This window comes from Echinops telfairi, unplaced genomic scaffold (genome assembly GCF_000313985.2).
Source record: "Echinops telfairi isolate 266 unplaced genomic scaffold, ASM31398v2 ScPeMD7_2;HRSCAF=8, whole genome shotgun sequence".
Lineage (NCBI taxonomy): Eukaryota > Metazoa > Chordata > Mammalia > Afrosoricida > Tenrecidae > Echinops > Echinops telfairi.
In genome coordinates, this window is record NW_022103898.1 from 44035619 (window position 1) to 44057608 (window position 21990).

The window sequence follows — 21990 nt, forward strand, 5'->3', positions numbered from 1 at the left end:
TCCTTTTCCTCAAAGTTGGATAGTTTAACTATTATGTGCCTTGGTGACTTCTTGGGATTCAGTCTAGCTGGTGTTCTTTCAGCCTCCTGAATGGTAGCCTCGTTTTCATTCATTAAGTTGGGGAAATTTTCCTCCAAGAATTCTCTCATTATTTTTGCAGATGATTTCTTTATTGGGTCTTCTTCTGGTAATCCAATTATTCTGATATTGTTCCTCTTCATAACATCAGATATAGCTCTTAGGTTTTCTTCAGCTTCTCTAATGAACTCTTATTAGATTTTTGTTCACATTTGTTAACATCTGCTTGGCTACCCTTTAGGTCACTGGAGCAGTTCTCTGCCTCCTCCAGTACATTGGTGAAGTCCGCGTGTCTGCTATTGTTTTCTATTATCTAATCCCTAAACTCTTGTATTTCCCTTTGGTGTATGGTCTTTATCTCCACTATCATTTCATTCTTTTTCTGTATTGTTTCCCTCGTATCCTGTATGACTCCAAGCAGCATTTTGAAAATGTCTTTCTGTGACAGATCAATGTCTGCTTCTTCTATGCACATTGTTAGGTTCAGGACATCTTCTGACATTGTCTTTTGTTTCTCTTGGTTTTTTGTTTAGGTTGCTTGGGTTGGTTGCTATTTGCGTTACGTTGTTTTAGAGGAGCCAAGTTCCATTTTCCAGAGAGTCACAGAGCTCTGGGCTCTTTCTGAGAGACTGATAGGAATACTTCTTCAAACTGCCTGCAGCTAATTGCACTATGGAATTGGCCTACTGCTTTATCCTCCAGTGGCTTCACTCTTTCCCTAGTCCACCAAAATTCTGTTATTTGGAGGGCAAGGATGCTGGTTGGGTAGATGTGGACCCATGAGGATGGTGTTGCACTAGGTGATCTCACAAGAAGCCATGATGGTGTGACCCACGGCAACTTGGGGCACCACAAAGGGCTTGTGGGGGGAGCCTGCTGTAATGGCAGTGCCACAGAAGCCAGGAAAAATGTGGGCGGGATTTCTCCAGGCACGTGTTAAGCACTGCAGAGGGTGGGCAGGCGGAATTTCCCCAGGAGGAAGGTGGGAAGAATTTCCTCAGCCTCAGGTTACACTACACAAGGTGGAGCTCTCCCAGCTGGGTGGAGGATAGGCATAAATGCCCTAGGCTAAGGGGAGTGGCCTGGAGGTCGGCAGTGGTATGTGAGATAAAAGGGAAGAGAAAAAGAAAAAGAAAAACAGCCCACTGAGACTGGGGGGAAAGAGAGAAGAGAGGGGAAAAATGTAACAATATAGCTGAGCCCCAATTCCTGACCATGGGCCCGGGGTTGTTTAAACCCTGCCGCAAGGCAGCAAGCTGTGGCTGTGTTGAGATAAAACCCTTGTGCTGGCTCCAAGTGGTCCCAGGTCACGCCTAGACAGTGGCCGTGCTAAGGTTAGACCCTAGCTGGCCTCCACTGTGGTAAGCAAAATCCCCAGCTCCTCAAAACCTTGTGGATCTGTGCCTACTTATCTCTGTGATGCTCCTCCTGTGACCCGGCAGTGTGGACTTTCTCCTGTACTTATTTGTGCAGATTCCCTCTGGTATGTGTTCCTCACTCTCCATCTTGCCAGAAATCCTTTTAGTTTTGTTTACATTGATTTATAATCAACACTAATTGTTGTAATATTTGATCCATTTAAGTAGACACTTCAAGTGCTCTTCTCTTTTCATACTTTGTTATCCATAGGAAAAGAATTTAACCATGGCGTACTTTTTTGATTTTTTTTGTTTGTTCTTTTGGAAGTCCATGGTATACAGTATCCATTTTTGTGTGAACAATAGCTTCACGGTGCATGTACAGGTTTGGAGTTATTATGATTAAATTTTCTGGGCTTTTATTGTTTGCAAAAGTCATTACAATAAACACAGTCAAATGTCTTCACATAGTCAACCAAAAACAATTTAAGATCTTTGGGTCAGGTATTGCTTTCAGTCAATATTCATCTGAAGTCAATAATGATATTTAAAGTCTTATATCCTCTTCTGAAAAATTATTGAATTTCCCTCAGCTCCATGTTGGTACACTGCTGAAATGTTTTTTTGACTTATCTTTAGCCAAGTTTTACCTGCATGTGATATTAATAATATTGTTTAATAGTTCTCCATTCTGTTGTGCTACTTTTCTTTGAGTTAGGCACAAATATGATTCTCTTTCAGTTGGTTGATTAGAGAACTGCCTTCCAAATTTCTTGTTGTAGATAAGCTAGTACTCCCAGTACTGCATCAGTTGGTTGAAACTCTTCTGTTAATATTATGACAATTACTGGAGACATTTTCTTACTAATGTCTTTAGGGCAGCTTGGGCGTTTTTGTTCACTATTACACAAGTTCTTGGTCATAAACTACCTCTTGAGGTGATGAACTGATTCTTTTTGGAAAAATGATTCTTGTATTTATTCCATTATCGTCTGATGCTTTACACATATTTCAATATTTTGACTAGAATCCTTCATTATTGTAATTTGAGGCTCGAATTTTTTCTTCAGTTCTTTCAGCTTAAGATATGCTTAAGTAGCTCTTGGCATATTTCATCATGTTTGTCTTCTCAAATTGCCCTTTGAGATTTTATGTTGAACTATTTTAGTTAATAATTTCTTTCGTTGCTTCAGCTAATCTACATTCAAGAGAAAACTTGAGTCTCTTCTTATACTCATTTTGGTCATTTATTTTCTGTTATTTTAATTACCTTTTGCTTTTATCAGATATGATGCACTTGATGTCATCCCCCAACTCATCTACTTTTGAATCATTAAAGTTTAATGTGTAAAATCTGTTATTGAAATTTTCTCTAAATCCATGTGAAATAGACTCAAGGTTGTATTTTGAGTCTTGTGGACTTGCTCTAATTTTCTTCAGCTTCAACCTTTATTGACATGAGCAATTAATGGTGAGTTCCTTTGTTAGCCCTTGGTCATGTTTGGGCTAATGATATTGTGCTTCTCCATAGTTTCACTCCACAAGTGTAGTCATATGATTCTTGTATATTCCATATAGTAGTGTCCACATGTAGTAATTTATATTTTTGATACAAATGTTTGTTATGATGAAGACATTGGTCTTGAAAAATTCTATCATGATACCTCCCACTGTCTTTCTGTCATCAAGGTGATATTTTCCAACTAATGATATTTCCTCTCCCCCCACCCAGCTTTCTCATTCTAAGCACCAATAAATATCTGTGCATCATAATTGCATGTTTGATTATTTTCAGACTGAAAAAAATCAGTAAATGTCTTTCTTCTTTTCATTACAAGCTTTAGTAGTTTGTCCATAAATTTTAAGAATTGTTTTATTAACTAGACTTCCTTGAAGGCAAATAGATATTATCCCACTACAGTTAGCATTTCACTTCAGGAAAAGTCCTGAGATGTTCTTATTGATGATGAATATGGCACACTTTATCTTAAATCTTCCATTCCTGGTATAGTAAATCATATTACCATCTGACACAAAATGGTCAATACCAGTTCACTTCGGACTGGGATATGGATCTTCATGTCATTCATTTCATTTTTTACAACTTGAAAGCTTCCTAGATGCATACGTTGTACTTTTCACATTCCTATGAATAATGAATGTTTGCAATGATTTCTTCTCATTTGAATTGCATGCCATTAGCACATGAAGATCACAAAAGGTTTGCTCTATACATGCTAATAAGATCAACTCTGATATGGAGACTGCTCTTCCCCTGTTGTATGTTGAGTGCCTTTCAACCTCAGAGGCTCATTTTCTGGTCTTACGTCAGATATATAAGGTTTCAGTGGTTAATCCCTCGGCAGTGGACAGTCAGGATGAATTCCTTCATTTCCAGTATTGCTAAATATTATCAGCTGTAGGTAAATTGTAACTTTTTATTTTATAATTTCACTTTGATGTATTCTCTTAGATCTCTTGTTTTTCATCATCCGTGATGTTATTATATCACTTTTTCATTGACACTTAATTTTATTATAATAGACTATTTAAGTCTTAAAAATTTAATGTGTAATTTTAAACAAATATGTTATTTCTCCATTTAATTCCCACAGGGATATGAATAAGAGAAAAGCTGAACTTATTCTAGCAATGACTGCTTATCAAGTCTGGTTAAGCCAAAATATTTTAATCAGCAATAATAAAGAAGTTAATGAAAAAGAGGTAATTTTGCTTGCTATTTTATTTTTAGTTAATATTAGAAATAATTATTTTCACTCGATTATTATAACTCAAATATATAGGGATTTTACAGTATGTTACATACTAAGCTAATACATTTACAGGCAATTTTGTCCCAAAAAATCCCCAACAAGAATCCCTGGTGTTGCAGTGTTTAAGCGCTAAGCTGATAACCCAAAGGTCCATGTAGAAAGAAAGCTGTAGTAGTGTGCTCCCGTGAATTACAACTTTAACAATCCTACTTTGTTCTACCCAAGGATATCTTTATAAGTCAGGATTAGCTCAATTGCAAGGTGTTTCTCATTGTTAACCCCATATCAATCCTAAATGTTGCAAATTATTTATTAACACGATTTGATGATAAAGAAACTGAAGATTAGTTATGAAGGTTAAATTACTAATGAATGGCAGGGCTAGGAAAGAAAATTCATAATAAAAGCTGGCTATCTCAAGAACTTTTATCTATAGTGTTTCATTAACTAAATACATTGTAGTTGTTTATTTGTGCTAGTGTACTTTCTAAACCAAGATAGTGTTTATATTGGATTATATATCCACTTTCTTTCTACTCTATCCTTCAAATATCTTGGCTTGGAAAAGTTGGTGAGGAAATTCTATTTTTTTAAAAATTGTATTAGGGCTCTTACAGCTCTTATCACAATCCATACATACATCCATTTTGTCAAACACATCTGTACATGTATTGTCATCATCTTTTTCAAAACATTTTCTTTCTACTTGAGCCCCTGGCATCAGCTCCTTAGTTTTTCCCCTCCCTCTCCCTCCATCCCTCCCCTATGGCTCCTTGATAATTTATTAATTATTCTTTTTTTCCAGGTATATTGTCTTAAATTGTATTTATCCAGGATTTTAGAAACTCCCTCAAATAGGTACACACACACACACACACACACACACTAATATGGCATTTATGCTTAAGTACATTTATTTATTTATATATCAATATTTAACATATGCCATAATGGGACACATATATTATCTTGTTAAAAATGAAATATTTCTACATATAAAACTGTAGCTGAGGTTTTTTTCTTTTAAATACTTTCATTGGGGGTTCTTACATCTCCTTATCACAATCCATACATTCATATAGTATGTCAAACACTTTGCACAAATGTCACCATCATCATTTTCAAAGCATTCTGTTCTCACTTGAGCCCCTGATATCAGCTCCCCATTTCTTCCCCCTTCCTCCTCCACCCACTGCCCCTCATGAACTCTTGATAACTTATAGATTATTTTTCCATATCTTACATCGTCCTCTGTCGCTGCTCACCCATTTTTCAATTATTCGTCCCCCTGGGAGGGGGTTCTTGTTGATCCTTGTGATAAATTCCCCCCTTCTCCCTTCACCTTCCCCTCATCCTCTTGGTATCTCTACTCTTACTCTCCATGTTGGCCCTGAGGGGTTTATCTATCCTGGATTCCCTGTGTTTTGGGCTCTTATCTGTAACAGTGTGCCTGCTCTGGTCTAATCCGATTTGTAAGGTAGAATTGAGTTAATGATAGTGGGAGAAAGGAAGCACCAAAGAACTAGAGGAAAGTTGCGTGTTTCATCAGTGCTATACTGCACCCTGACTCATCTTTTTCTTGTGACCCCTCTGTGAGGGGATGTTCAATTGTCTACAGATGGGCATTGGGTCTCCACTCCATGGGCATGGTTTTATTCTGGGTCTTAGATGCCTGATACCTGATCCCATCGACACCTCATGATCACACAGGCTGGTGTGCTTCTTCCATGTGGCCTTTGTTGCTTCTGAGGTAGATGGCTGCTTGTTTATCTTCAAGCCTTTAAGACCCCAGATGCTATATCTTTTGATAGCCAGGCACCAGCTGAGTGTTTCAACCATTTCTATCCACAATTGGGCCAGATAATTACAGTGAACAAACCTGCTTCTGTGACACATAGCTGCAGAATATTTTTATATTTTAAATGAGCCACTTCTCTGTCTTCTAGCAAATAACTCTTATACTATTTTGATGGAAAGTTATCAAAAATGAATTGAAATACATAAAAACCAATACCCTAGAGATGAATAAACTGGAATGAACGGATATTGGACATTTTGTGCCAGGCAATCGTATGGGATATTAATGTCACAAATGACAAATTCCAAGAGAAATGGTGCCATAAACATCCTTGCATATCTGGTATAAATAGCATCTGTTAATGATGTGTTATTATTATTACTGAATTCTATGGGCCAAGATTTTGCTGAGAATATTTGCATCTAAGTTCATAAGCAAAATGGATCTCTAATTTTCAATCCTGGTAATGTCTTTATCAGTTATGGTATCAGAGTTATGCTTACTACATAAAGTTAGTTCCGTAGTTTGCTATTCTTTTTTATATTTTTAAATATTTTTTCTAGGATAATTGTCAAGTCTTTTCTATGTGATAGAATTTAAGTGAGGTGAAGTCTTCTGATCCTGGACAATTTGTTTGGAAATTTTTATTGTAATGATCAATTTTTTCTCTAATTATGAATCTGTTGTAATTTTTTAAACCAATCTATGTCAATTCTGGTAGACATTATGTTTCTAGGAATTTTCCATTTTATCTAAGATTTCAAATTTGTTAGTGCATAGTCTTTTATAATATGATATTATCTTGTTTATTTCAGTTGGTTCTAATTTCTTATTATTCACATTTACATTTTCTTTTCCTGTGTTAAGTTTGTCAGTAGTTTTTCAATTTTGTTAATCATTTTGAAGAAACCAATTCATGTTTTATGATTATTTTCCCATTCATTTGATTCTGCTCTAATATTATGATTTATTTTCTCATAGTGGTAAAGGTTTATTTTGTGGCTCTTATTCTAATTGTAATGGTATTGGGTTAAGGTGTTGACTTTTGTTCTTTTCTATTTTGATGTGCATGTTTATTGCAATAAATTGTGCCCTATTGTTATAGTTGTTGTTGTCATTAAGTGCTATTGGATCAGTTCTGACCAAGAACGACAGTATGCACCACAGCACCAAAACATGCCCAGTCTTGTGCCATCATAAAAAGATTTTCTATGCTTGAGCCCATTGTTGCAGCCACTGTGTGCATCCATTTCCTTGAGGACATTTCTCATTTTCTCTTCCCCTCTGCCAAGCACAATATCCTTCTCCAGGTATTGGTCTCTACTGACATCATGTCTAAAGTACGTGAGACTAGACCTCACTATCCTTGTCTCTAAGGAACACTCTAACTTTACTTCTTCCCAAGACAGATCAATGTGTTTTTTGGCATTCCATGGTACATTTGGTGTTCATCCCCAGAACCACAATCTAAATTCATTGATTGCACATCTGTCTTCCTTACACAATGTTAAACTTTCACATGCATATAAGACAATTGAAAATACCATGGCTTGTGTCAGGCTACCTGTCCCAATGCAAAATATCATTCTATCTCATGACTGCTGTTTCCATGAATAATGACTGTGGATCCAAGCAAGACAAAATCCCTGACAACTTCAATCTTTTCTGCATTTACTATGATACTACTTGTCAATCCAGTTGTGATAATTTTGGTCTTCTTTACATTGAGTTGTAATCTGTACCGAAGGCTACAATCTTTGATCTTCATCAGCAGGTGCCTCAAATCTTCCTCACTTTCAGCAAGCAACATTGTGATGCCTACAGTTCACAGGTTGTTCATAAGCATTTCTCTGATCCCGATACCTCATTCTTATTCATATAATTTTTGATGGATAATTTGTTCAGCATACAATTAGAATACGTATGATGAGAAAATACGTCTCTGATGCACACTTTTCCTAATCTTAAAACATGCAGTGTCCCCTTGTCCTGTTCGTACAGCTGCCTCTTGATCCATGTACAAGTTCTGGTCTGAGGATAATGAAATGTTCTAGAATTCCAATTCTTCTCAAGGTTATCCATAGTTTTCTATGGCCCCCTCAGTCAAATGCCTTGGCATAGTCAATAAAACACAAATAAACATTTTTCTAGTATTCTTGGCTCTCAGCCAAGATACATTTGACATCAGCAATGATATCCCTTGAATCCTGTTGAACCTTTGGTACCTCCTTATCAATGTAATGCTGAAACCATTACTGGGTCATCTTAGCAAAATATGATATCAATGATGTTTTCCTAGAATTTGAGCCTTCTGTGAGTAGAATTGTTACAGGTGATTTTTCTTACCTTGAGTTGTACCCCATTAGCAAACAAAGATCCCAAACATGCCACTCCACCAACATGTTGGACTCTACTTTGAAAGGCGGTCCTCATCAGTAGTATTTCCAGTGTTTTCTGACTCAAGGAACCCATATGCTGACACTCTGAAAAGATTCTACTTCAACTTATTTGACCTTCAGTATATGACAAGGTTTAGGTTTTCAGAGAGTATTTCCTCCAAAATGGACAGCTGATTCCTTCTTTGTTGTCTATTCTTCATCTGGAAAATTCAATGAAACCTATTCACTTTGGGAGACCTTGCTGACATTTGAAATAGCGGTGACAAAGCTAACAGCATCACAGTAACACACAAGCTGCTGCACTATGACACACTGAGAGCAAGTGGTGGGCATTTTCTTCTGAGTACAGCTCGTGTGGGGTACCATGGGCTTTGGCATGCTGTATTTTCTGCTCTTTTGTTTCAAGAAGTTTATAAATTTCATTCCTTATTTCATAAATTACCAGTAGTTTTTTAGCAATGTGTCATTCTGTTTTGAAGTATTTGATTGCTGTTCCTTGCTCTTTTTATTGTTAATTGCTAAGTTTATAGCACTTTGGTCTGAGAATATTGGTTGTAATATGTCAGTATTTTAAAAGAATATATTTATTAATATCAATATGTTAATGCAATTACCACATGAACATTTTGTTTTATTACTATATCAATGTTTTAAATTTATTAAGCCCTGCTTGTTAGCCTAACATATGGTCTATTCCAGAGAATGTTCCATTTGCACTAGAAAACAATGCATATATGAAGAAATCAAAAAGTCATTGAAAAAAAAAAAGGGAAAAAGAGGAGAACCAAAGTGGATTTTAGAGGAAACTTTGAAATTTACTCTAGAACAGTGGCTCTGAACCTGTGAGTTTTGACCCCTTAGGGGGTCGAACGGCCCTTTCACAGAGGTCACCTAATTCATAACAGTAGCAAAATTCCAGTTAGGGTTGAGGGTCACCACCTCATGAGGAACTGTATTAAAAGGGTCAAGGCATTAGGAAGGTGGAGAACCACTGCTCTAGATTGACAGAGCAACTGGAAGGGACTGTGAAGAAAAGAGCAGAACAACAATTTCAAAGAGCAGTTTGAGAAGACAAAGTAAAATATTATAATAAAATGTGCAAAGATGGAGAATTATAAAGTCAAAAAGGAATAGCATGCTTAGCGTATCTCAAACAGAAAGAATTTAGTGGGGATAAAAATCTTGATTAGCAATATTGAAAGATGCTATAGGAACACTAATTGATGTAGGAAGCATAAAAAAAAGATTGGAAGAAATGTACAGTCAGCGTTGAAAAATAAAAAGTATTGTGTTGGGCAAAGCCTCTGGCTCAAACTTCTCAAGTTTGCAGTACAGATGTCACTATTAATAAGGTGCACCAAACCAAGTCATGGTTTTTCCAGTTATTTCACATCTATGTGAAAATTGGGGAAAAAAAGAAGATAGCAGGAGAATCAATTCATCTGGTTTATGGTGTTGATAAAGACCATTGAAGGAGCCATGGACTCTACAAAGAAGACACATATATATCTTGCTTATAGTACATCTAGAATACTCCTTAGACACAAGGATTGGAAAACATGCTCTCTTGTAATTTGGAAATATTATCAGGAGTCACCAGTCCTTGGGAAAGCTCATCACACTTGGTAAAGGAGAGGTTAATTGAACAAAGAGGACTATTTTCAACCAGATGGAAGGACACAGTTGCTGCAACAATGGTCTCCATCACAGCAACAATTAAAACGAGTTGGCCCAACTGTGAAAAATGTTATTTTGGTGTACATTGGTATTCTATTAATGCTAACCAACTCCATGGCACATAGACAACACATATATTACATATTTATGTGTGTGTATGCAGAACAACCCTACGCTTATTTGTTTACTAGCAAGGCACTATGCTATATACTAACCATAATAAATAAGCTCCATTGACTTGCTTCCCATAATCACTGTTTATTGAGAGAGGCAAATACTTAAATAATATTAAGTACAAGGTACAGTAAGATTAAGAGCAAATGTGCTTAACTTAACCTAAACGTATAGGAACAGTTTCCTAGATGAGTATTTTTAAAATTGACATCTAAAAAATTGAGTAGAAATTAGCCAAGCAGAATGATGTGATGTGGCATTATGTAGATCATAAACAATAATTTAAAGAGAAATTCATAGTGATTAATCTGAAAAAAAAGTCAATATGACAATAACATTGTTTCAGACACAGAAGCTGGCAAGGAGAGAGACATTTATGGGGAGGCGATGACATATGAAATTAGACTCGGGAAGCCTCATTGGAAGTTACGGTCAAAACCTTCACAGAGCTGTTCTTTTTACGTGCCATTGCATCCGTTCCGACACATAGCCACCCTATGTACTCAGGAACGAAACGCTGCCTGTTCCTCTGTCATGTTCACACTTGATCCTATGACTGAGCCCTTGTTGCAGCCACGATGCCAATCCATTTCTTTGGGTGACATCCTCTTTTTCGCTGCCCCTCCACTTTACTGAAGATACTGCCCTTCTGCAGGGCCCTGTCTCTCCTTACACGTCCAAAGTATGTGAGACAAAGTCTTGCCATGCTTACCTTGGGGACACTCTGGCAGTACTTCTTCCAAGACAGATCGGTTTGTCCTTTCAGCAGTCCATGACACTTTCAATAATCTTCTCCCGCAGCCCAGTTCCAAAGCACCGATTCTGCTTTAGTCTCCCTGTTCATTGTCCAGCTGTCACATGCATATGAGGCCATGTAAAACCCCATGACATGGGTCAAGTGCACCTTAGTCCTTGGAGTAGCATCCTTGCTTTTCAATCTCTAAAATGATTTTGCATACCAGAGCAACGAAGGCAATTAATTTTGGGGTCTTTTGACGGCTTCTTCCATGAGTATTGCTTTTGATCTAAGAAAGACAAACTCTACAATGTATTCATTCCAGAAAACTTGTTATCCTTTTGATAAATACTAAATTTTTATGTTCTTGTGTTTGTTAGTCAGTAAACAAACATATAATGTAAAGCAAGAACAGTGGCAGACCACCAGAGGTGAGGTGCTGATACCCGTGTCAGCATTGCGCTAGGCTCCAAATTCTCTTGACATATGATGAGAGAATTATGCAATTCCTGGAAGTGTTCAAAGAGCTAAAAATATTGTCAGAACAATTGCTGTCAGTTCAGCAGAGGTGAAAAGGTGTTTTTCAAAGATACATGTAATATGTATAGAGAAGTCACCTTTTCCTCATATATCAAACACAATGACTCTTGTCTAATTGGCCTACCTCTAACAGAATGGGAACCTCCTCCGGTGAGAAGATGGTTAAGGATAAATCACACAGCTTCTGCTGCTCAGATAAAAGCGAAGACTTTTGCAAGGGAGGCACCAAGCAAGAAGTGATATAGAAATATCTTAAATAACAGTTTTATTGTTTTTTTAAGGTATTATTTAATATATTTCATTAATATTTAAGGCCTTCTTTAAAAATCTAGTTTGTGTACCACTTTTATTTTTCTTAAGTATTAACTGTAGGAAACAATAAATTAGCCTTCATTATATGATTTTTTAAAATAATTAAAATAACCATTATGGCAGTAAACTTTTTGTTAAGTTGCTTGAATCCTAGCAATGAATAAGCAGCTCTGACTCTCCCTTGTCCTTTTAAAAAATCTATCATAACCAAACCGTTGGAATCCAAAAGAACAGTTCCCATAACCTTCTGAACTGACGGAACTTTCCCACAGAGCCATGTTTGGACTGGAGGTGTTTTAGAAGGCACCATACAGAGGCTAAGACCAGTATATTACTGAAAACTCTTGTTGACAGCCATCTACTGGTAGAAGAGTTAAGTTTAAACATATTTTGTTAGTAATAAATCATGCATGTACAAAGCGAAACACTAGTAGTATTACTATTTTACTTACTCTTATATAATCTGGCAGTTTATAGGAAATAGCTAAACTTGGCATTATAAGGACATAAATAAAGCTATGAAAGTGGATGAAATACCCCAGCAATATGATTCAAGACATTTTTAAAGAGAAGAAGAGATCTAAGGAGAGATCTTGAAAAATACCATTGTTTAAGACGAGCCAGAAGGAAATAAAATAAAGACAGCCTAAAGGAGTATATAAAAAAAACTGAAAGAAAAATAATGCAATAGGAGCTTAAAAAAAGAATAATATTTTGTAAAGGTGGGAGGAGGCAACAGTGCCAAACTCTTTACAAGTTCTCATGTGGAAAAACAAAACAAAGCAAAAACCCTTAAAAGCGTTCATGAGTATTTGACAAAAGGAGGCCATTAAAGGCCTTGGAAATAGTAGTTTCAGTGGTGTGGTGTGGGAGAATACAAATTAGGATGAGTTTAGAATGAATTAGAAATAAATTAGAAGAGACAAAACTGAAACAGCGAATGTGAAGAAAGCGAGTTCATTATGTAGAGAGGATGACTAGTTTTGGCAGAAAGCTCTGCACTGATGAATGAGTTGTCAAGAATTCTGACTATGCACGGAGAACTGTCAGCATAAACGGGGACTTATGCTACATACTGTTGACTAGACACAGATTGGTAGCTGTTTTGCATTTAGAATGATATTCAAACCACAGCAGCATGCTGACTCAGCCAAGTGATCTATACTTGATGCAGAGTTTCTCTCAAGTAGCTATACAAAGTACAGCATTAGACATACAGTCGTTCATTAGTAAGCATCTACATGACTCAGTTGAAGAACTGGGTGTATTAATGTGGAGTTTCTTACTGTGCCTGGAAAATTAATTCTGACCCTTAGATTTCTTGGCTTTCAATTCTTTCACAAAACAGTGGTCCTCTATCTGTGCAAGACAATGCTATTTCATCTTCTATTTGAAATCATTCAAGTATTTTATCCATAATAAAAATTTAATCATTATAAAAATATGCACATATTCAACCCATATGGATTTTCTAAGGAAAGTTTATGTGGCATATATGAAAATTTAAATCTTTGTCCATTTTCATTATTGTTACCACAGCTACCATAATTACCTACATTGTTCTATTAAAAAATTTTTCATCATTTTCAAGTACCAGTAAGGATGCATGTCCAGTTACTGATGAAAGTGTCCTATTAATAATCCATAGTGAAATATATACCACAAAGTTTTATATATTAGAAAAGAAATCACAAATTTTTGAAATAATGTAAAGATCATAGCTAAGCTGTTTGGGGGTTTAATTATAGGAAGTAGTAGGAAATTATCTACACTTATACTTACTAAAATTTTATTTCACAGGAAAATTATATTACTTACAGAAACACAGTTTGAAATTAAAAAACAATTCTTTTTATGAGATATTTAAATAAAATTAGGAATAATTAGGAATTCCTAATCATAATAAAAAGAACAAATTTTAAAAATCTACGAAATCAGCTTCTACTTTACTATTACCAAGGATACTTATTTCACCCTTTGCTCTAGTTATAGAAAGAAATTGTCCTGGGAATCTTCAAGGCCAAGGTGATATAACAGTAAAACCTAGCAACTCAGAGGGAAATTAAAACTTCCGCTCCTTGAAACACAGCAAGACTGTCACCTATCAAAGGCTGCACTCTGGCGTTCTTGTGATAAAGATGTGAGGACTAATCTAATATGCCATTAGCATCAGAGTGTCTGCCAGCTTTACAGTATTGGTTTTGCTTTAAATCTCTTGACCTGGCTTGCTTCCAGACCCGTAGTTGCTTGCAGAGTAAGCACTGAGACCTTTTCATAGAAATTTAGCTCTTAAAAGAGACTTGCACGTACCCAGCTTAGGGGGGAGGGCATTGTTTTCTTCAAAATACCACTGTCTTTTTTAACACATTCAATTTTCATTGTACTACAAAGAGAGTTGTGTAAAATTCCTATAATTCTACCTTATATGACACAACAGAGGAGATTGTAACTTCCATTCCACAGCCCTTGCCAGCATTATTCAGACTTTGTCTGAAGGATTCTACCAATTTTTAGGATCTAACCCACCATCAAAAGCCATGTGCTGTTGCTGGGTGCCCTGTCTTGCTCCTTCTTCACCATCGTTGTTCTGTAAGCCCATTGTTGCAGTTACTGTGTGGATCCATTTCACTGGGCATCTTCTTTTGCATGGACCTGCTATTTTGCTAGGCCTGGTATCCTTCTCCATAGACTTGACCCTTTTGATAAGGTGCACAGAACACAGCAAAGTTGCACCCTCATAGATTCTAAGGAGCACTCTGACTGTGCTTCTTTTAAGAGAGATTTTTTTTGCTTTGTGTCTTTATTATTATTATTATTTTTTTAATCATTTTATTGGGGGCTCATACAGCTCTTATCACAATACATACATATATCCATTGCGTCAAGCACATTTGTACATTTGTTGCCATCATTACTTTCAAAACATTTTCTTTCTACTTGGGCCCTTGGTATCAGCTTCTCATGTTTGCCCCCCTCCCTCCCTCCCTCCTGAACCCTTGATAATTTATAAATTATTATTATATTTTCATGTCTTACACTGATTGATGTCTCCCTTTTCTATAGTCCATCACCCAGAGAGGGGGTTATAGGTGATTTGTTTTGATTGTGATTGGTTCCCCCTTTCTCCCCCCACCTTCCCCTTACCCTCCTGATATGTCTACTGTCAATATTGGTCTTGAGAAGTTTATCAGTCCTGGATTCCCTCTGTTTCCAGCTGTTATCTGTACCTGTGTACATGCTCTGGACTAGCCAGATTTGTAAGATAGAATTGGGGTCATGATAGTAGTGGGAAGGAAACATTAAAGAAATAGAGGAAAGAGATAAACAAGTGGCCATCTAGCTAAGATGCAACAAAGCCCACATAGAAGAGGCACACCAGTCTGTGTGATCACGAGGTATCAGGCATCAAAGAACAAAAAATCATATCATTGTGAATGAGGGGGAGTGCGGAGTGGAGACCCAAAGCCATCTGTAGGCAACTGGACATCCCCTTGCCGAAGGGTTGCGAGGAGAAGATGAGCTAGTCAGGGTGCAGTGTAGCAATGATGAAACATACAACTTTCCTCTAGTTCTTAAATGCCTCCTCCCTCCACTATCATGATCCCAATTCTATCTTACAAATCCGGATAGACCAGAGGATATAATGGTACAGATAGGAACTGGAAACACAGGGAATTCAGGACAGATGATCCCTTCAGGACCAGTGCTGAGAGTGGCAATATCAGGATGGTGGAGGGAAGGTGGGATAGAAAGGGGGAACTGATTACAAGGTTCTACATATAACCCTCTCCCTGGGGGATGGACAACAGAAATGTGAATGAAGGGAGATATCAGGCAGTGTAAAACATGGCATTTTTAAAATAAATTATCAAGGTTTAATGAGGGAGGGAGGAGAGGGGAAGGAAGGAGGAAAATGAGTAGCTGATACCAAGGGTTCAAGTAGAAAGAAAACGTGTTGAGAATGATGATGACAACAAATGTGCTTCACACAATGGATACATGTATGGATTGTGATAAGAGATGTACGGGCCCCCAATAAAATGATTTTAAAAAAAAGAACTACAGAAAGTTGTATGTTTCATTGGTGCTATACTGCACCCTGAGTGGCTCGTCTCCTCACCATGACCCTTCTGTGAAGGGATATCCTGTTGCGTACAGATGGGCTTTGGGTCTCCACTACACACACCCCCAAATTCACAGTGATATGATTTTTTGTTCTGTGTCTTTGATATCTGATATCTGATCCTATCGACACCTGTGATCACACAGGCTGGTGTGCTTCTTCCCTGTGGGCTTTGTTGCTTCTCCGCTAGATGGCCACTTGTTTATCTTCAAGCCTTTAATACCCGAAACACTTACCTTTTTAGAGTTGGGCACCATCAGCATTCTTCACCACGATTGCTTATGCACCCACTTTGTCCAAGACAAAGTTCTCTGTTCTTATGGCAGACCATGGCACATTCCCTATTCTCCATCAGCACCATCATTCAAATGCACTCATTTTTCCTTGTTTGTTGTCTCATTGTTAGATACCCATGAAAGTACTCTGGTCTGTGTCTGGTGTATTGTAATCCGCCAAGTGACATTAAAAAAAACATGAATAACTTTATTGTAGCCACTGTAAATTATGTATCAGTTTTGCAAGATTAAAATATCAAACCGGGTTAGGTAGTAGAGATTAAGTTATTTCATTGTGCTGGGAACTTTCTCATTTTGTGCATCTTTTACTTTAAACATCTCAAACATAGGCCTGTGAAGTAGGTGTAATTTCCCCCCAGGAGCATATGAGAGAAAATGAAAAGTAGAGAGAATAAGCAGTTTAAAAATATACCGTGAGGGGTTGAGTCAGGATTCAAACCAAAACACCCATCCTCAGTCCCTGTGTACTTAAGTATTGTGCTAGGGTCTTATTTGCTATGCATTAAAGTGATAAGACTTTTAAACATTGTTTGTGAGTTTTTCTATAGGTAAGGACCGATTGTTTTTTAAGGATAGTGAGTTATTGAATGCACGCATCCCTTCTATCCAGAGAATCCCCACAGGTAACAGCCCTATATAGGATTTGAGCAAATCATCTTAAAATCTATGCACAATGAGAGAAATAATCAGAGACGTGGGGTTTTTCTAGGTGAAACTGGGGAATTTTAGCAAGTCACTAAACACATCTCTGCTTCAACACTTGCTTTCGTTAGAGAGGTATTTCTTGAAAATTAAACAATACAGTAAATATGGGCATTGATTCTCAACTCTGCATACTTATATGAATGCAAAAGAATACAATTTATTTTTACCAAATAAAAATTCTAGATTTTTTGAACTGAGCAAATCATATAGTACTTTAAAAAATGTACTTCAAATCAATGTATTTTAAGCATTTCTCAGGTGATCCTAAGTAAAGCATATAGGTTCTGAGGATTTTCAATACTATTTGCCAAAACAGAAGCATTGGTTTTTAGCATTTAGGGTAGAATAATTGCTCTAACATTTTACCACAGCCTAAAATTTTAGTAGATATGTTTTTATTTTGCCAAATAGAAGGTTACATGTAGTTCAAGTCCACCAGCCTCTGGTCTGGTAAACATCACAAACCTAGACACCCACATGGGCAGCTTGTCTGCCCTTTGGGGTCACAATCAGCTCAGTGTGAGTAAACTTGGTTTCATTTTTCATAGGTCGGATATGAGATGGAATCTACCTAAAGGTAGAGAGTTTTTGAGTTTGTGTACAAACTTAATATTAGATTTTTCTATTGTTAATGTAACACTGTCAAAATCTCAATTTCCTTCTAAATGTTATAAACAAAACGGACAGGTAGATGACTGTAAAGGCACACCAGAAACCTTAAGTTAGATAAACATATAACAAAATGATATTTTTGCACATATAGCATGATTAGGAGAATTCACAGAAAGATTAAAACTATTTTTAATGGATCTCTCCTAAGGATCAATTCTCTCTTTTAGCTTAAAAGCAATTTTGTTCCAGAAACATTCATTTTTTTTTACTATGTGGAAAATATCATCTTTGCCACTTCCCAAGCAAATAAATTTGCTAAAGGGTACATTTTAGAAGGTTTCTAATAGTGAAAAAAATTTGATTTATAATTCTCATTGATTTCTAATGCATTATATCTTATTACCTGAACCACCTATGATATTAAAACTTCAAGCATACATTTTTAGAGAGGGTTTTATTTCACTTGGAGCAGTCTTCGACCGTCTCAACTAGTAGACATCCATTACTATTCATGATTGTGTTGACCCTGAAAAAGTGTGGGAAGGGAGGAGATGACCTATTCCTAATGCAGGGAGATTACTTTTGCTGTTTGGCACATAAATTAGGAAGCGAGTAAAAAAGGGGGAGTGTTAGGAGTAGATAGTCATCTGATGAAGGTCAAGCATCCAGAGATTACTTTATGACAAATCTGGGGAAATTGATTATTCAAAGTTCTAGTCTTTACCCTGCAGATGGCAGAGATGAAATTTGTTCTGCATCGCTCAGACTAGGTTTTCTTCCTTTTAGAGTGTTCCCTATGTAAAAGTACAATGTAAAAGTACAATGCATTGCTCTGATTTTCATCTTTTTATTGTTTAACTAACAGGATTTTATTGTCATCAGCTTTTCTTTTGTGGCAAGCCCTGCTTCTCCCCGCCGCCCCCCCTATATGATTAGATTAGCTTACACTAGAAATATTTTGTTTTTCCTCAAAGATGGCCATTTAAACTGAAATTTATTTTCACACACATTATAATTTGAGTACTAATAGTGTCTTTGAGTTAAAGGGTGAATGAAATAAAAAAGGTCAAAACCAATTGACTTTTTAAAGATAAATTGCTTGTTTGATTGCTTGTTTACTAACGTTTATTTTATTTGAAATACCAAGACATTTGCCCTTTTCATGTAGATTGTATGACTCCTCATTAATATTTATTTCTGACATTCACTTATTCCCAAATATTATGTATTGCCCAGTATATCTATGCCGTCATAAAAGTCAAGAGGTACTTCCTACCTTCCAGTAATGAACAATTTAGTAGATGAAAAAAATAATATAATAACAGATAAGAGGTACCATTTTAGCTTCTGGCTTCTTTAAAGCATTTTTTAATTCAATCGGCACACATTTTTTGCGATGCCACCGTTTATCAGACAGTGTTCCGTGTTCTAGGGACGCATGAGAGACGACCTCTAAAGTTCTCCGACCTCATGGAGCTCTCTTCCTGCTGGGGAACAGCTAGTGTTGTAGATTTTGACCAGTTAGAGTATCTTTTCTTCTCATAAGAATTTACCAGAAGATTGGTAAGAGCTCATGTTAACATGTGGCTGAGGGTAACACTATTAGTACTACATTCTCCACTTTTTTTCCCCAAAAGTCATTTTCTTGGGAGCTAATACCAATATCCTATCATTCCATAGGCAATGACAGCAAACAGTGTTGTACAATTGCTACCACAGTCAGGTTCCAAACATTCTCTTTCTTCCTTCTTGAACTCCTTGACATCAGCCCCCTTTTCCAACCCTCCCCCACTGAACCCCCAGAAACCCTTATTTTACTTGCTGACTCTATATGTTCATCAATCCTGTGTTTCATATACTGAAAAACAGAAAAGCATATAACAAAATTTGAAGGGGGTCACCCCAATGACAAAATACATCTGAGATAAACCACAATGTAAACTAACAAAAACAAATACATAATATGTTGATACTAGATCAGGCCTAACGTGAATCAGAAGTTGGATCAACTGACAAAGTTTTAACCGTTCAAGTCAGTTTTATCATTTTGATCATCTACTGATGCACATTGAATATGAAATAAACCCTCAAAGGTGCAGGAGGGAATCGTTCCTCAGAGAGGTGCATTCTGGGTCATCACTGCTGCAGCTCAGGTGCTTTGGAAGCAATGAAGATAGAAAAGCAGTGAGACATGCATTCTCAGGAAGTAGAAGAGCCGTCCCTTACAATCGACTATCCAAGCAGCTCTTCTCTGAATGACCCTCCTCAAGCTAAAGTAGAGTTCACGAGTCAGAAAGACTCAGACTTTTCTCCAAGTAGCAGATAATAGCTTTCATTGGCCCTTGTTGGCCATGATGAGTTTATTCATTTATTAATAAATAGCCTCCAGATTTCATAGAGACTATCTGTACTTACAATTACTCATTTATTACAGTCAGCAAGGTCTGTGAAGGCCCCTAGAATGAAAATCCCATTGTTCCCAGGGACTTGCCATTGTCCCAGGAGCACATGCTCCGGGCAATTTAGGAAACTCCCGAGCTAACATGGTCAAAGCCCTTTGCTGCATTGCATAGTCGTGATCTATGAAATAATTGAATACATGTATTTGAATTATGCTCTCAGCCTTGTCTGAGCTTACTTACCAGGTACGATTGATGTAATCCTCAATACTTTATAAAAAATTCTCAGTTGCTTACCAGAGGTTGTAAAGAATGAAGTCTCCCTGCTTCTTAGGGAATTTCAAGACCGATTATTTAGGAAAGGAACCCTAGTGGGGAAGTGATTATGCACTGAGCTGCAATTTGCACGGCCGCTAGCCATTCCTCTGGAGAAAGAGGAGGCTTCCTATTATGGTAATCCACACAGGTAGTTCTGCCCTGGGATTTGGGGTCAGTGTGAGTTGGAATGTATCCAGTACAGTGAGTCTGTTTTGGGTTTTTAGATGATTTAAGAACCAGACACAAAGGCCAAGTTGTATTCTTTGGATCACAATAGGTGGGACATTGGAGTGGGGTGGGGGGCGCCAGGCTGGAAGATGAGAAGAAATTCCAGGCAATGAGAGTTTCTAAAAATAAGTAGGTATAGGTGATTCAGAGAAAAGTATTTTGATATGCCTTTGTAACCATACTTCTTACTCCCAGCTTAACATTGTAAAGGGAAACAAGTTACCTATGTTTCAAAAAATGCACAGGGGAAGAAAAAGGATTTTGAGTCAATTACCTTAAAACATAACACTGTGCTATAGTGCTGGATTCATATAATTTTTGTTTTGCGAATTTTTTATAATATGGATATATTGATTTGATCTTTTAAAAATGCACGTGTCTACTTGTACTATATTTTATAAGTAAACCAATGAAGGTAGTTAAAATGACACTGAGCCTCATAACTTAGGCTCCCACCACTTCTTCCATCCTTTTCAATTTGTCTTCTTTTTCATTATTCCCAGTGTTAAAAAATGATGCCTGAGTTCACAGTGCCTTTGAAATTCTACGTGTGAGCACTCAGAACAGCTTCAGAATAGCAGTGGATTTTCATCCTTTTGAGTCATGGTCGGGATTTGTAGTGCCGGGCAGTCAGACCTCTACCACAATGACGGTGCCACGGGCTCGGGCGGGAGCATGGTTTTATCTCCGAGGTCCCTTTGTGAAACTCCAGTCTCTTTTTACATTAGTTGGTAATCTGTTGCATTTTGAATATTTACTCAGATTGCTCACTTTTATTTTGATTCTTTAGTGGGAAGCCTGAAATAATTGTATTTGTGCTGAAACCCATGAATGTGAGCATGAGGCTTCTTCTTACAATGAGAAGAAAACCAAGCCCCATCTAGTGAAGTTAATGATGCAGGTGGTTTCGTATGAATGCCTAAACATTGCGATCAGGCATTTGAAAACATTCTCAGACAGTTATATTGGGTGGATGTCAGAGAGTCGGGATGTTGAAAGGGTAGTTGGGAAAAGGGATTCAAGAGGTTACATTTATACCTCAAAGCTATTGCTTTTTGAAATTGTTCTATTTTCAGAAATGGAATGATCCCCTCTACCATCACTGTCACAATAACAGGAAATCCCACTTTAGCCCTAGAAAGATAAATAGGTGAAATGAACCTTTTTCTAAGAAACAGCTGGGAAGAATTCTTAAATTCTTCATCAAAATTACAAAGCACTAAGTTCACCTGTATGCAAATTCATTTTCATGGCTAGTTTTGTTTAATTTCTCTTTCCTCGCCTGTTTTCAAGTACCTAATCATCTTCCCGTCCTCACAGTCCCATAATTTGCAACATGGATCATGATTAATCGAATAAAAAGGCTCGAGTGGCAACTGCTTCCCAGAGTTTTAAACTCCAAGGATACAGCAAAAAGCATAACAAAGACGGTCTTGTGACACTTTTGCATTCTGCTGGATACA